This window comes from Puntigrus tetrazona, unplaced genomic scaffold (assembly GCF_018831695.1).
Source record: "Puntigrus tetrazona isolate hp1 unplaced genomic scaffold, ASM1883169v1 S000000994, whole genome shotgun sequence".
Taxonomy (NCBI): Eukaryota; Metazoa; Chordata; class Actinopteri; order Cypriniformes; family Cyprinidae; genus Puntigrus; species Puntigrus tetrazona.
Genome location: NW_025048589.1, coordinates 98,771 through 112,564, shown reverse-complemented (window position 1 = coordinate 112,564; position 13,794 = coordinate 98,771). Strand labels below are relative to the sequence as shown.

The 13,794-nt window shown below is 42.3% G+C and overlaps 2 pseudogenes; both read right to left on the bottom strand.

Annotated features, from left to right (window-relative positions):
- Nucleotides 1-616: 616 nt before the first annotated feature.
- LOC122339419 lies at nt 617-735 on the bottom strand (annotated as a pseudogene).
- Nucleotides 736-13,536: 12,801 nt separating this feature from the next.
- On the bottom strand, nt 13,537-13,655 carry LOC122339349 (annotated as a pseudogene).
- Nucleotides 13,656-13,794: the final 139 nt, after the last annotated feature.

Below are 13,794 nucleotides of genomic sequence, written 5' to 3'. Positions count from 1 at the left end.
TCCATCCTGTCACACTTGCCTCTGTCCTTTTCGGAAATCACCTCTGTTTGTGGCACTCCATTATCTCCTTCCATGTGCTCCATTCAATGGCCGACCACAACCTCAATGGTGAAGAAAGAAAAACCAAACAAAATAAAACTCCTCCCGCAAGCAGCAGCCGCTGCAGGGGGAGAAAGAGACAACTGCAAAGATAAAAAAAACTCAGAACTTTGCCAAAAAAACCAAAACAACTATTTTCAAAAATGATCACCAAACAAAATTGCAGCTCAGGATTCCAAACTCTCCCAGAACACGCCCATCAAACGAGATCAGGTGTGAACAGATTGGTATGGCCGTAAGCGAAAGCTGCTGCAAAAAGCCCCCTATTTTAAGGTGAGGCACACTAAGTGCCATTATACTAGATAAGTAATGAATGAAATACAAAAAAATACTTCAAAATGAGCTACATTAAAGATAAAAGCATTAGTTAAGTAGTTAAAAACAGTCAAACTCTGTTTAAAGAACAGCTACTTTAAAGGCAATTGAATTAAATAAGCAGTAAGGGAAAGCAAAGAGCTGGTCAAACTTTGGCCACACTAAGGGCCAGTGTATTAGATAAGTAGTGAAAAAACTCAAAAACTTACAGCACCTGGTATTCCTAGGCAGCCTCCCATCCAAGTACTAACTAGGCCCAACTCTGCTTAGCTTCTGAGATCAGACGAGATCAGGCGTGAACAGGGTGGGATGGCCGTGGCTAAAGCTGCTGCAAAAGCCCCTATTTTAAGGTGAGGCACACTAAGTGCCATTATACTAGATAAGTAATGAATGAAATACAAAAAATACTTCAAAATGAGCTACATTAAAGATAAGAGCATTAGTTAAGTAGTTAAAAACAGTCAAACTCTGTTTAAAGAACAGCTACTTTAAAGGCAATTGAATTAAATAAGCAGTAAGGGAAAGCAAAGAGCTGGTCAAACTTTGGCCACACTAAGGGCCAGTGTATTAGATAAGTAGTGAAAAAACTCAAAAACTTACAGCACCTGGTATTCCTAGGCAGTCTCCCATCCAAGTACTAACTAGGCCCAACTCTGCTTAGCTTCTGAGATCAGACGAGATCAGGCGTGAACTTTTTTTTTTTTTTTTTTAATAAGTACAAAATAAATATCTGCATTAAATATTCCAGCAGGCTTTCTTTTACAATTTTTCAAAAATTAAACACAAGTTCATTGAAAATCTGTAACAGAAATAAACATACTTCCATCAACAAAATTCTTGCAAAAATCAACATACATATCAGTTTTATCATCCTTATATGTTGTTTTATCAAATTCTTAAAAAAAAATACACCATACATTTTCTTTTTTTTCTCAAAGAAAGCCTTGTTTCTCCTCAAACGCACTGCATACTGTAATGGAAATTATTCTAATTAATTACATTTAATGTTTATTGTTCACTTTTAACACTGAATTGAATTAACTTCACTATTAAACTAACTTTACTTAAAGATAGATTACATATATATATCGTAACATCACGGTACTAGGCACAAACACAGAAACATACATTAGTAACCTGGAATATTAGAGTTATGGGAAACCTACACTGTGTGCGTGACAGAGGTTGAACCCATGTTAAAACAACCTCATGGGAGTACAGGATGCCCTATCTGTGCTAGGTACGGGAGATAAACTGGAGAACAATCAGACACTGTAAGCACAGATGGGTGGCGTGACTTTGGACTATTTCAATTGGTTGAGATGAATTTGAGCGACCTTGGAATGTATACTTTTGCCTATAAAACCTCTAATCTGTGAGCTCACTGTTATCTCTTTGCTCACAGACTTCACTGTGTGTAAACCAGATCATTTTGTTCTCTGCGCAGAGAAAATAAAGCAAGACAAAGACAAATTTGCTGGACTCTTTATTTTTCAGTCTTCACATAATTCTGAGTTGAAAATTCCATGACAATCTTGGCGACGAGGATGGGATCCGACAGCTGATCGTCCGGGACTTGAAAGGCGTTGGTAGGCTGATCACCCTAAGCCCACAAAGGGTCTTAGCCCTGTACCCCTAAACGGTTTCAGGGAAGAGGGAACTGACGTCTGAGGCCCAGTGGACCGTCACTGCTGGATTCCTTAAAAGAACCAGGAAAACGCGTGCTGAAAACGGTGAGACTGATTTTGAGACCAGAATTTGTCTTTGTCTTAAAATTAAGGGTACATATTTTCTTTCATCTTGGTCTGACAAAAACAACGAGTGGTTTGATATTCCTAGATTCACGAACGCATGGCCGAGCCGCCCTATAGGTTTCACGGGTTAGTGAAAAAGGGTATTGTCTGCGAGTAAGCAAGACAAAAAAAAAGGGCGTAAGGGAAGACTCTGACTCTGCGCTGGTTAGTGCAGAGCCACACGACAGTGACGACTGAGTGTGAGGAAAGAGGACGCGTCTCAGGTACAGGTAAAGTCTCGGATTGCAAGTATGGGGTCTAGTAATGTCAAACCTGAAATCGATCTAGACGATTTAAACAGCCCAATTTATGTTGACATGAGAAAGAAATATGGACAGAGAATTATGGAAGTGATACCGATTTGGATCGAAGATCATGATTTTCCAAAAAGGGGCACGTTTAGTGTGACGACTCTAAACAGGGTGAAGGAAAGTTTGGAAAAGCGTGAAAGTAAACTTAGGGATGAGAAAAAGTTGAAAAACAAACAAAAAGATCTGTTTCAGAAACATAGACAATATCTGAACTATTGGCTAGAAGAGGCAGAACGCCGAAAAAGCGGCGAGCCCTGAAAGAACTGCCTCATAAAAATGTAGAGTCAGAAACAAAGAAAGTTAAAGGAACAGAGTATACTGCTCAGAAATCTTCTTCTCTCTATCCCTCTCTAGAAAACCAGTGCGCCGCGGTGGACTTTGATCTTGACTCCTGGCCTTACCCCACCCAACAAATGCCCCAGCCGCTGGCACCACCACCGCAATCGCCACCACCACAACCGCCGTCTTACTACCCTGCTGCGACGACACCCGTGGGTTTATGGAAAGGAGGACAGTTGCCCGCCTCTCTTACCGTTCCAACGGCACCTGCACCATCTCAGCCTTCTACATCCAGCGACGGAGTTCGAAAGATGAGATACTCCGTGACCGGCACGAGAACCAGATCCAGATCGCTTGAAAGACTGGCACTAGAACTGGACTGCGTGGATGAGAACGACGGTGAGGGAAACGCGACATCTTTCCCCTATGATTCAGGTGGCTGGCCCACAAGGAACCACGATGGTTTTTCGACCATGGACTGAGACAGACTTGAGGCAGGTTATGACAAATCTGCCAAACCCCAGAGACTCGGGAGAAAAGTTTGTAGTGGAACTGGATGCGTTCTGTCAAGAATTCAGCCCAACGATGCTCGAACTCAAACGTCTGCTGATGATCAAGATGGGGCCGGCGGACTGGCACAAGATCCGACCAGATTTCCCCCAGGTGGACACGCGGAGAGTTCAAGCAGAGTGGGGAACGAGCGAGCATACAGGTCAGCAGTAAAAGCTCTGGGCGGACGATTCAAGGCCCTTTTTCCTGCTAGGATTAACACCGACAAGATCAACTACTGCACACAAAGAAGGGACGAGTCAGTTGACGACTATTTTGTGCGACTGTATGAGACTTTCAACACTTATAGTGGAATGCCAGAGCCGGACATTAGAGGGGAAATTCCAAAGATGTGGGAAGCTCATTTACGCAGCCGCTTCCTGAGTGGACTGAAACCCGAAATAACGACTATCGTCAAGCAAACCTGCATCGAGTGGGAAGACGAGAAACTGGAGAGGATTCAAAAACATGCGTTACATGCTGAAAAGATGTTGGCGGAGAAAAGTGCGAAAAAGGCTGAAAAGGAGCTCCAGCTGCCAAACCTGACAATGTACAGAGGAGCGACTGCTCGAGGCCGAGGGCGGGGAGAGGAAGAGGGCAAAGACTGTCTCAAGTTGATCCGGATGTTTGTTTTTATTGCAAAAAGCCCGGACATTGGAAAAATGAGTGCCCGCTTTTGAATAGACACACGGCGGCTGCTGCGGCAAAGTCTAAACCGAAAGCAGATTGACGGCAGAGTGCGAGAGAGGAGGGGGGAGTTGAGAGCAAAGTCTACGGCGACCACACTTCAGTAACAGATAAGTTTGACACACACACACCCACATCTGACGCTGCGAATTGCAATGAAGAAATGCTTGCTGCGAATTGCAATGAAGAAATGCTTGCTGTCATACACGATTGCATTGCTAAATTAGAAAATGAGAAATCTTTCAGACAAAGAGAATTAGGCACATATACTCATTTGAATGACTTAGCATATCAACAAATGCCAGAGGTTAGCTTATGGATAGACGGAGTTGAAAGGGTGTTTTTAGCTGATACGGGGCCACGAGTTCAGTATTAAGGATAAATGAGTTTGCCTCTGTCCCCAAATTGAGTGGAAATTTTGCATGGACGATTTCTGCATCTGGTCATACTGTTAAAGAGAATTATACAGTCCCTCTGAGGTGTAAAGATGAGAATGGTGCAAGTTTCAGACACAGCTTCCTCCTCTCACAGCACTGTCCAAAAAATCTGCTGGGAGAGATTTGTTGTGCAAACTGGGTATTTCTCTAATATCTGGTCCAGAAGGTGTGAAAGCAGTTCAGTGCCAAATTCAAACTCTGACTGCAATCCAACATACACCACTATATGTTTATCAATGGAAATTGCAAGATGATGAATTATGCGAAAGTCTTGTCAATGGCGCTAAAGACAGAGTTTCGCCTGATTCTGATTTTATGCCATTCTCAGACTTACATTGCTCAGCACATGTGTCTCTGGCTAGAGACGAGTTGTTTGAACAGAAATGGTTTCCACGTATTGAGATATTGCAATTGAATTGGCTAATTTGGACAGAAAATAAGAATGTGCTGCTGCTGTTGCATTAACCGATGAACAGCAGGTGTTTTTTGATGTTGTGGATTCTTTTCCCCATGTGTCGTTGTCGAAAGGGAGCGACAATCGTTGGGAAGACATTGGTCCCTTTGTAAAGATGTGTATCTTTCATGAAAATTGGTTGCGGACTGCTGAGAAAAATGTTGAATATAATCCAACTCTGTCTGCATATCGAACGAATTTGACTGAGCCTGCTGCGATGGCTGAACGCACAGTTCATGTGAGTGAAAGTGCATTGCCCAATCACTGCTTCCTTACAGAAACTGAAATGGAAAGCATTCCAGCTCTCAAGGAAGTTCCAAAGACTGTTTGGGCTTCTTCTAAATATGACGTGGGGTTGATCAAGAATTGTGACCCTATTCAAATTATTCCAAAATCTGATTACAGACCATGCAAACCTCAATATCCTTTGAAAAGGAAGCTATTGAGGGAATCAAGCCAGTTTTTGAGGCATTGAAAAAGGCTGGAGTGATTGTGGAATGTGAGAACTCTCCTGTGCGTACACCCATCTTTCCTGTCAAAAAGATAAGAGACGCAGACCAGCCGGTTGAGTGGAGGTTTGTGCAAGACTTGCAGGCTGTAAATGATGCAGTTCAGACACAGGCTCCTATTGTTCCCAACCCGTACACTCCTATCACAAATACCAGGTGATGCTGAATGGTTTTCGGTTGTTGATCTTTCCAATGCTTTCTTTTCTGTGCCGGTTCATAAAGACAGCCAATTTTGGTTTGCTTTCAATTTTAATGGCAAACCTTACACTTTTACTCGACTTTGTCAAGGATTCAAAAATTCGCCTGTATTGTTCGGCGAGGCACTGAAGAGAAGTTTGGAAACATTACAATTGGCACCAGGGTCAGCTTTAATTCAATATGTCGATGATCTCTTAATAACAGCCAGAGATGAAGAAACTTGTACACAGGACACTGTAAAGCTGTTGAAACATTTGGCTGCTGAAGGCCACAAGGTCAGTTTGTCAAAGTTGCAGTTTGCAAAAAGGGAGGTGACGTTTCTAGGTCACATTATCAACAAGCAGGAAAATCTCTAACACAAAGAGAATAGAGGCAATTCAAAAGATTCCAAAGCCTCTGACAAAAAAACAGCTCATGTCATTTTTGGGAATGTGTTCATATTGTAGAACATTTATTCCCAACTATGCCATTGAAGAGTCACCTTTGAGCGCTTTGGCTCACGGAAGAAGGTTGCAGCCACATGACAAACTGACCTGGACTCCTGAAGCAGAGAAAGCATTTGAAAGGTTGAAAATGTTGTTACAGACATCCCCAAGTCTGGGACTTCCAGACCCTGAGAGAAATTTTGTACAAACAGTTGATGAGAAAAATGGTTTCATGTCTTCTGTTCTGTTACAGGATCACGGGGGAAAGCTGAGACCGGTGGCATATTTTTCAAGTAAACTCGACCCTGTGGCAGCAGGTCTACCAAATTGTCTGAGAGCTGTTGCAGCAGCAGAAAAAGCTATTTTAGCTTCAAGGAAATTGTGGGATATTCTGATGTAACATTACTAGTGCCACACGCTGTCTCTATGATCCTGTTGGAACAGAAAACATCTCATTTGTCCACAGCCAGATGGCTCAGATATAATACCATTCTATTGGAAATGCCAAACATCACAGTAAAACGGTGTACAGTATTGAATCCTGCCACACTGCTCCCGACCCGAGCAGGATGGCGAGGAACATAATTATATCGCCGCATTGAAACAGGTGTGCACACCGCGACCAGATTTAAAAGAAACCCCCCTTGACAATGCAGATTTGGTTTTGTTTGTTGATGGTTCAGCGTCTCGAGACCCAGAAACCGGTAAAAACAGAGTAGGTTACGCAGTAACCACCACGCATCGACATTAGTAAGCGGAGCACTCCCGCATTACTCTGCGCAAGCGGCCGAATTAGTAGCATTAACAGAAGCCTGTAAAATCGCAGAAGGAAAAACAGTCACCATCTACACAGATTCTCGTTATGCTTTTTCGACCTGTCATGATTTTTCGGCTCTATGGCGATGTAGGAAATTTCTAAAATCCGATGGTAAACCTATCCAAAATCATGATAAAATAGCAGCCTTGCTAGAAGCGATTTTGCTTCCAAGGTCGATTGCTATTTGCAAGTCGTCGCGCATTCCAAGTTTAACGATTTTGTATCATTAGGAAACAAACGCGCTGATATCGCTGCGAAGAACGCAACAAAGGGAACAGAACCTTCTCTTACATGTGTAACTGTTAACGATGACGAACTAACCTTCCTTCTAGTTCTCTTGCAGCTATGCAGGGTTTCGCAACACCAGAAGAGAAAAAACAATGGGTGAAGGCCGAGTGCAAGCTGAAAGACAACGTTTGGCTGAGCACCGAAGACAAACCTTGTTTGCCAAAACACTTTTTCCCACACTATGCCAAATTAGTGCACGGGTTAGATCACATAAGCAAAATGGGAATGTTTGACATGATCAATCAATATTGGTTTACAAAAGGATTTACTTCCTTTGCAGACAAATATTGTCAATCTTGTATGATCTGTGCCACAAATAATGTAGGAAGAGGACAACAGGTCCTTTTGGCAGCACATCCACCACCAAGTCAACCTTTTGATCACATAATGTTCGATTTCATTGAACTGACACCATGTGAAGGTAAGAAATTCTGCCTTGTTTTGGTTGATATGTTCTCAAAATGGGTGGAAGTCTTCCCACATCTAAGCAAAATGCTGGGGCTGTTGCAAAGGCACTAGTGTCTGAGATCGTCCCAAGATGGGGAATACCAAAAAGATTAGTAGTGATAATGGCACACCTTTTGCTAATGAGGCAATCGATCAGGTTGGGAAATTCTTGGGAATTGACATACGTAAATATACCTCCTATCATCCAGCGTCCGGGGTAGTGTTGAAAGAGAAAATGGAATTTTGAAAAATAAACTGGCAAAGTGTTGTGAGCAAACAGGTCTGTCTTGGGTCAAAGCACTTCCCATTGTGTTGATGTATATGAGAATGAGAAAAAGAGCAAAGTCTAATCTCAGCCCATTTGAAATCTTGTTTGGCAGGCCTCCATCGCTTGGAGTGGGACCGAACTCCCGACCATTGCCCTCTACTGCTCTGTGTGAAGATGACATGTTGAACTATTGTAAAAATCTGTCTTCGACTCTCTCTCAGATCTCTCAACAGGTCAAGGACGCTCTACCTAAACCAGCAGAAGGATTTCTGCATGACATCAGACCTGGTGATTTTGTGGTGGTCAAGGATTTCAGAAGGAAACATTGGAAATCAAGGAGGTGGAACGCCCGTTCCAGGTCCTGCTGATAACGCACACTGCGGTTAAGGTGGCTGAGAGGGCTACGTGGATACACGCCAGCCACTGCAAAAAGGTCCCAGCACCACCAGAGGGAGACGCAGCCCAATAAACAGTGATTGACCCGCTGCCCCGTGCCAAGGGGGACGTCTGACTGACAAAGGTAAACGAACACACAGTGGTGTATGGGAGCTGAACACGCAGCAACATCACTGTGTGGGAGTGAGCTGATGTCAGTACAGGCCAACGGATGCCGAAAAGAAAAAGGATTTTTCCCATCACCATAGAAGAGCAAGGGCTCTATGGATCAGACGCTTCGTGGTGGAACACTAGATACCCGTTCACCCCGATTCTATATCGCTGCTATAAGAGGAAAATAGGAAACGACGTATGTAAAGCAGTTAGACAAATAGTTGAACAAGATAGTGCAGTGTTAGCTGTCATTACCACAATTGGCTGGAGAGCATCACATTTCTATGAAGGACAGACTGCTGCGTTCCTGTATAGTAAACCAAATATAAGACCTCAATTAGATAGACAAACAGGGCAAATTTGTTTCTTCCCTACAAAAATACCAGGTGTCACGTGGCAGTATCTGACAAGATGGTATCCTCTAAATTGAGAAGGAGGATAGACAAGTTCAAAAACCTATACGACTTGTACCCAAACCTTTTGACCCTAATCATAAGCATGACGCTGGTCATCCTCTCATTTGCACTATTCATCATGATATACATGGAGAAACAACATGAACATCATGTCACTGAATGTGACGATATGGTTAATCAAACTCTCCTCCGGCAAGTCAGAGCGATCAAGACAGGAGATGAGCACTGGTTAGACCACCCGAATCCGCCACATCCGTATGCTAACAATATGTGGTGGAGGCTGCTTAACTTCACTGCTAAAACGAATGGCTTGACTGACTGCTACGTGTGTGCACAACTCCTCACAGCATAACCGGAGGGGATTGGTGGGCCTATCAAGACCCAGATAAGGATCTGATCAAGCACATAACAGCAATATCAGTGGCAGCAGCAGGGCTACCCGAACACAGTGACTTCTGGATCATGGAGAATTCAACTGAGTGGACAAAGATTAGAACCCTGAAGAGGGTGGCAGGCCGCATTGCTATAGTGAAAGACATACCATCTAACCTGACCTGTTATCGAAATGACGGGGGACAAGACTCCATGGGAGAAATACCCATCAATCACTGCAATGAGATGTACAACTCACTCCTGATCACTCAAGAAGCCGGTCACAAATGCATGGGGTGCTTGTTGAATTCCATCATTGGGGTAGGACTTCTGCCACAATGTCAAATCAGCCGACGTTATCTCACCGGTAGCAACCCCAACGATCGGGTGAGATGCAAACAAGATTGCTCAGAGGTCCACATTCCTGACAACGATGGTACCAGTGTGGTGGAGGAATGGTACTGGCTGTGTGGACATGTCGTGTATGCTTCACTGCCCCGACGGTGGACAGGCACATGTGCTATGGTACAGTTATATGGAGGAGCGATCGCGTAAGAGCACCAGAACAACTTCACACGAAGAAGCCAGGACATCGCCTCACTAAGGCCAAGAGAGAAATTGAGAAGAGGGTGACTTCACTGCGTGACCGAGTCAAGATATCAAGCCTTGGACGGGACAACCCTGTCCCGAAAGAACATCGACTATGGAACGGAGCTGAGAAATTCTTCCAGGCTTTGGTCCCGTCTCTTGGTGTGGCATTCCTCCAAAATGAAGTGGAAGTGACACGGTATGAACTAATCAGCTTCATGAATACCACAAAGGTAATGATGGAGGGGATCAAGGAGGAACTGAGAGGCCTGAGACTGACAGCGCTTGCAGAATCGACTTGTGTTGGATCAACTTACAGCCATTTCCGGAGGCGTGTGTGCTGTTGTAGGATCTGCATGTTGTACCTATATTCCTGACAATGATGCTGATGGTCATATGATAGATTTGGGTATTCAGAATATCACTAATGCGGTAAACAGGCTAAAGGCTAGGGAGATTAGTGCTGATGATGATGTGTGGGGATGGAATTGGTTCAAGGGATTATGGCAAAAGGCTGAGTATATTGGTTTGCTTGCCATTTCAGCACTATCTGTGTTTGTTCTGTTACTGTGTATATGGCCTTGTGTGATGAGCATGGTAAAAAGAGCAGTGAATTCGACTATGAGAGCTTCTGTCACACACCAAATGATAATGTTTAATCACTGGGAGAGTAAGGTAAAAGATAAATCCAGAAAGGTATTGAATATTGTTGATTGTGATGATTCAAGTGATGATTCAAGTGATGATGAAGAGTAAACCAATGACTAAAAGGGTCTTCAGTAGATAATTTCACAAGATAACACCATTTAAAGGGAAAATTCTACATTTCAATTAACGTTTTTTTTATATATATATAGTCAAGCGATGATTTCCTCAGATTGAGTTTTATGTAATCTCCAGTTAATCACATGTTAAAGATGTTTATTATGTTTTTCAAACCCTTATTGTGTGATGGTGTGTTCTGAATCCATGTGAATTTACACACTTGATGTTATCGTTAAGGGATTTTATTTTATTATATTCTAATTTGACAGGTGATCAAGAATGATCAAAAGGAGGAGTGTAATGGAAATTATTCTAATTAATTACATTTAATGTTTATTGTTCACTTTTAACACTGAATTGAATTAACTTCACTATTAAACTAACTTTACTTAAAGATAGATTACATATATATTCGTAACATCACGGTACTAGGCACGAACACAGAAACATACATTAGTAACCTGGAATATTAGAGTTATGGGAAACCTACACTGTGTGCGTGACAGAGGTTGAACCCATGTTAAAACAACCTCATGGGAGTACAGGATGCCCTATCTGTGCTAGGTACGGGAGATAAACTGGAGAACAATCAGACACTGTAAGCACAGATGGGTGGCGTGACTTTGGACTATTTCAATTGGTTCGAGATGAATTTGAGCGACCTTGGAATGTATACTTTTGCCTATAAAACCTCTAATCTGTGAGCTCACTGTTATCTCTTTGCTCACAGACTTCACTGTGTGTAAACCAGATCATTTTGTTCTCTGCGCAGAGAAATAAAGCAAGACAAAGACAAATTTGCTGGACTCTTTATTTTTCAGTCTTCACATAATTCTGAGTTGAAAATTCCATGACAATACCTTGCAAAACTTAACATAAATGTTCAATATCTGCACATTGCCTTTTACATTCTTTGCTTTCAACATACCGAACAAAAATATCTTACTCCACTCTTCATCCACAAAAGTAATCTTCTCCCAATTCTTTTTAACACATTTGCTTAATAATTCATGGTATTGTTTCAAACCTTGACATTCTACGTAAAAATGCATTAAGTTTTCGACTTCCCTCCCACACACATCCTTCTCACCTCTCTTAATTTACTGCTATCCCAGTTTGTTTCTTGGAAACAATAAATGTCAGCCTTCACAGTTTTTAAAACCATTTCAAGTTTACACATGTTACCAAGACCATTAGCATTTAGGGATGCAATTTTAATCATAGCAGCAGTAGGTGTGACTTTGAGATAAATAGATAAACCTCATTTCTTTTTCTTTATGCCTCCTTTCTCTCCCTTGTCAGTCAGCAATCTTTTTTCCTTACAAACAGTTGCAGATTTTCACATACCCCCCCCCTCATACAGATCATAGTCATCATCATCTTCATCATTGTCATCATCTTCATCATTATCTTCGTCATCCTCATCCTCATCAACATCAACAACATAATTTACAGTTCCATCACGCTTGAGAGCAGTCTTAAACGAGGCTGATGACTGTGGTGACTCATCTGCAATAAATGTTTTAACCACACTCCTGTCCTTTTCTTTACTGCCCACTAGACGCTGAGAGAGCCCTGCTCTAGCACTCTGGAGAGAGGAGGTGCCTCGCTCAGCTTGAGCTGTGGGATCCTTCAGTCCTGGATTAAAGTCATCAAGGGTGTTCCCCATTGTGTCTTCTTGCATGAGTCTACTCCCATCCTCATTTAATCCACTGGACAAGTTCGCACCCCACAACATATCACCATAATGTACATCACTCAGTTCTTTGCATTCTCTAGCGTAGTGCCCCTGTTTACCACACTTGTAGCAAGTAAATTCCGGGCAGTCTCTCAATACATGTCCAGGCTGAATACAAATACGACACACTTTCACTTGTCTGTTATGAATCACTCGAAAGTGTTCCGCACCTTCCAATGTTTCAAACTTTGTGGAGTATGGCAAAGATTGAACAGTATCAGTGAACTTAACTCTACAGAAGCGAGTCCCATCTGCAATGTCTGTTCCTGGCCATCTCCTCCTCTTGACTGAAGATGTTGCTTTGACACCCCACCCTTCCAGTTTCTCCAGAATTTCCTCATCAGTGATATACACCGGAAGATTCATGAATGAAACAACAAGTTCATCATTGCTCAGATCTCTAGCCAAAATTTGACAGTTTTTGATTTTGAATCCATCAATCAGCCTTTCTTTCCCCTTACTGTGGCTCATTGTAATCTCATATTTTTATCTTCTTTGAACCGACATCCAATCACAGCCCCACAAACTTCATTAATTCCTCGAAGTAGCTCCATCATTGTGATTTTCTCATCTCCAACAATTTCCACACTCAAAGTTAAGCTCTTTTCAAACACCTTTTCCTCCATCCTGTCACACTTGCCTCTGTCCTTTTCGGAAATCACCTCTGTTTGTGGCACTCCATTATCTCCTTCCATGTGCTCCATTCAATGGCCGACCACAACCTCAATGGTGAAGAAAGAAAAACCAAACAAAATAAAACTCCTCCCAAGCAGCAGCCGCTGCAGGGGGAGAAAGAGACAACTGCAAAGATAAAAAAAACTCAGAACTTTGCCAAAAAAACCAAAACAACTATTTTCAAAAATGATCACCAAACAAAATTGCAGCTCAGGATTCCAAACTCTCCCAGAACACGCCCATCAAACGAGATCAGGTGTGAACAGATTGGTATGGCCGTAGCTGCTGCTGCTGCAAAAGCCCCTATTTTAAGGTGAGGCACACTAAGTGCCATTATACTAGATGAGTAATGAATGAAATACAAAAAAATACTTCAAAATGAGCTACATTAAAGATAAGAGCATTAGTTAAGTAGTTAAAAACAGTCAAACTCTGTTTAAAGAACAGCTACTTTAAAGGCAATTGAATTAAATAAGCAGTAAGGGAAAGCAAAGAGCTGGTCAAACTTTGGCCACACTAAGGGCCAGTGTATTAGATAAGTAGTGAAAAAACTCAAAAACTTACAGCACCTGGTATTCCTAGGCAGTCTCCCATCCAAGTACTAACTAGGCCCAACTCTGCTTAGCTTCTGAGATCAGACGAGATCAGGCGTGAACAGGGTGGGATGGCCGTAAGCGAAAGCTGCTGCAAAAGGCCCCCTATTTTAAGGTGAGGCACAGTAAGTGCCATTATACTAAATAAGTAATGAATGAAATACAAAAAAATACTTCAAAATGAGCTACATTAAAGATAAGAGCATTAGTTAAGTAGTTAAA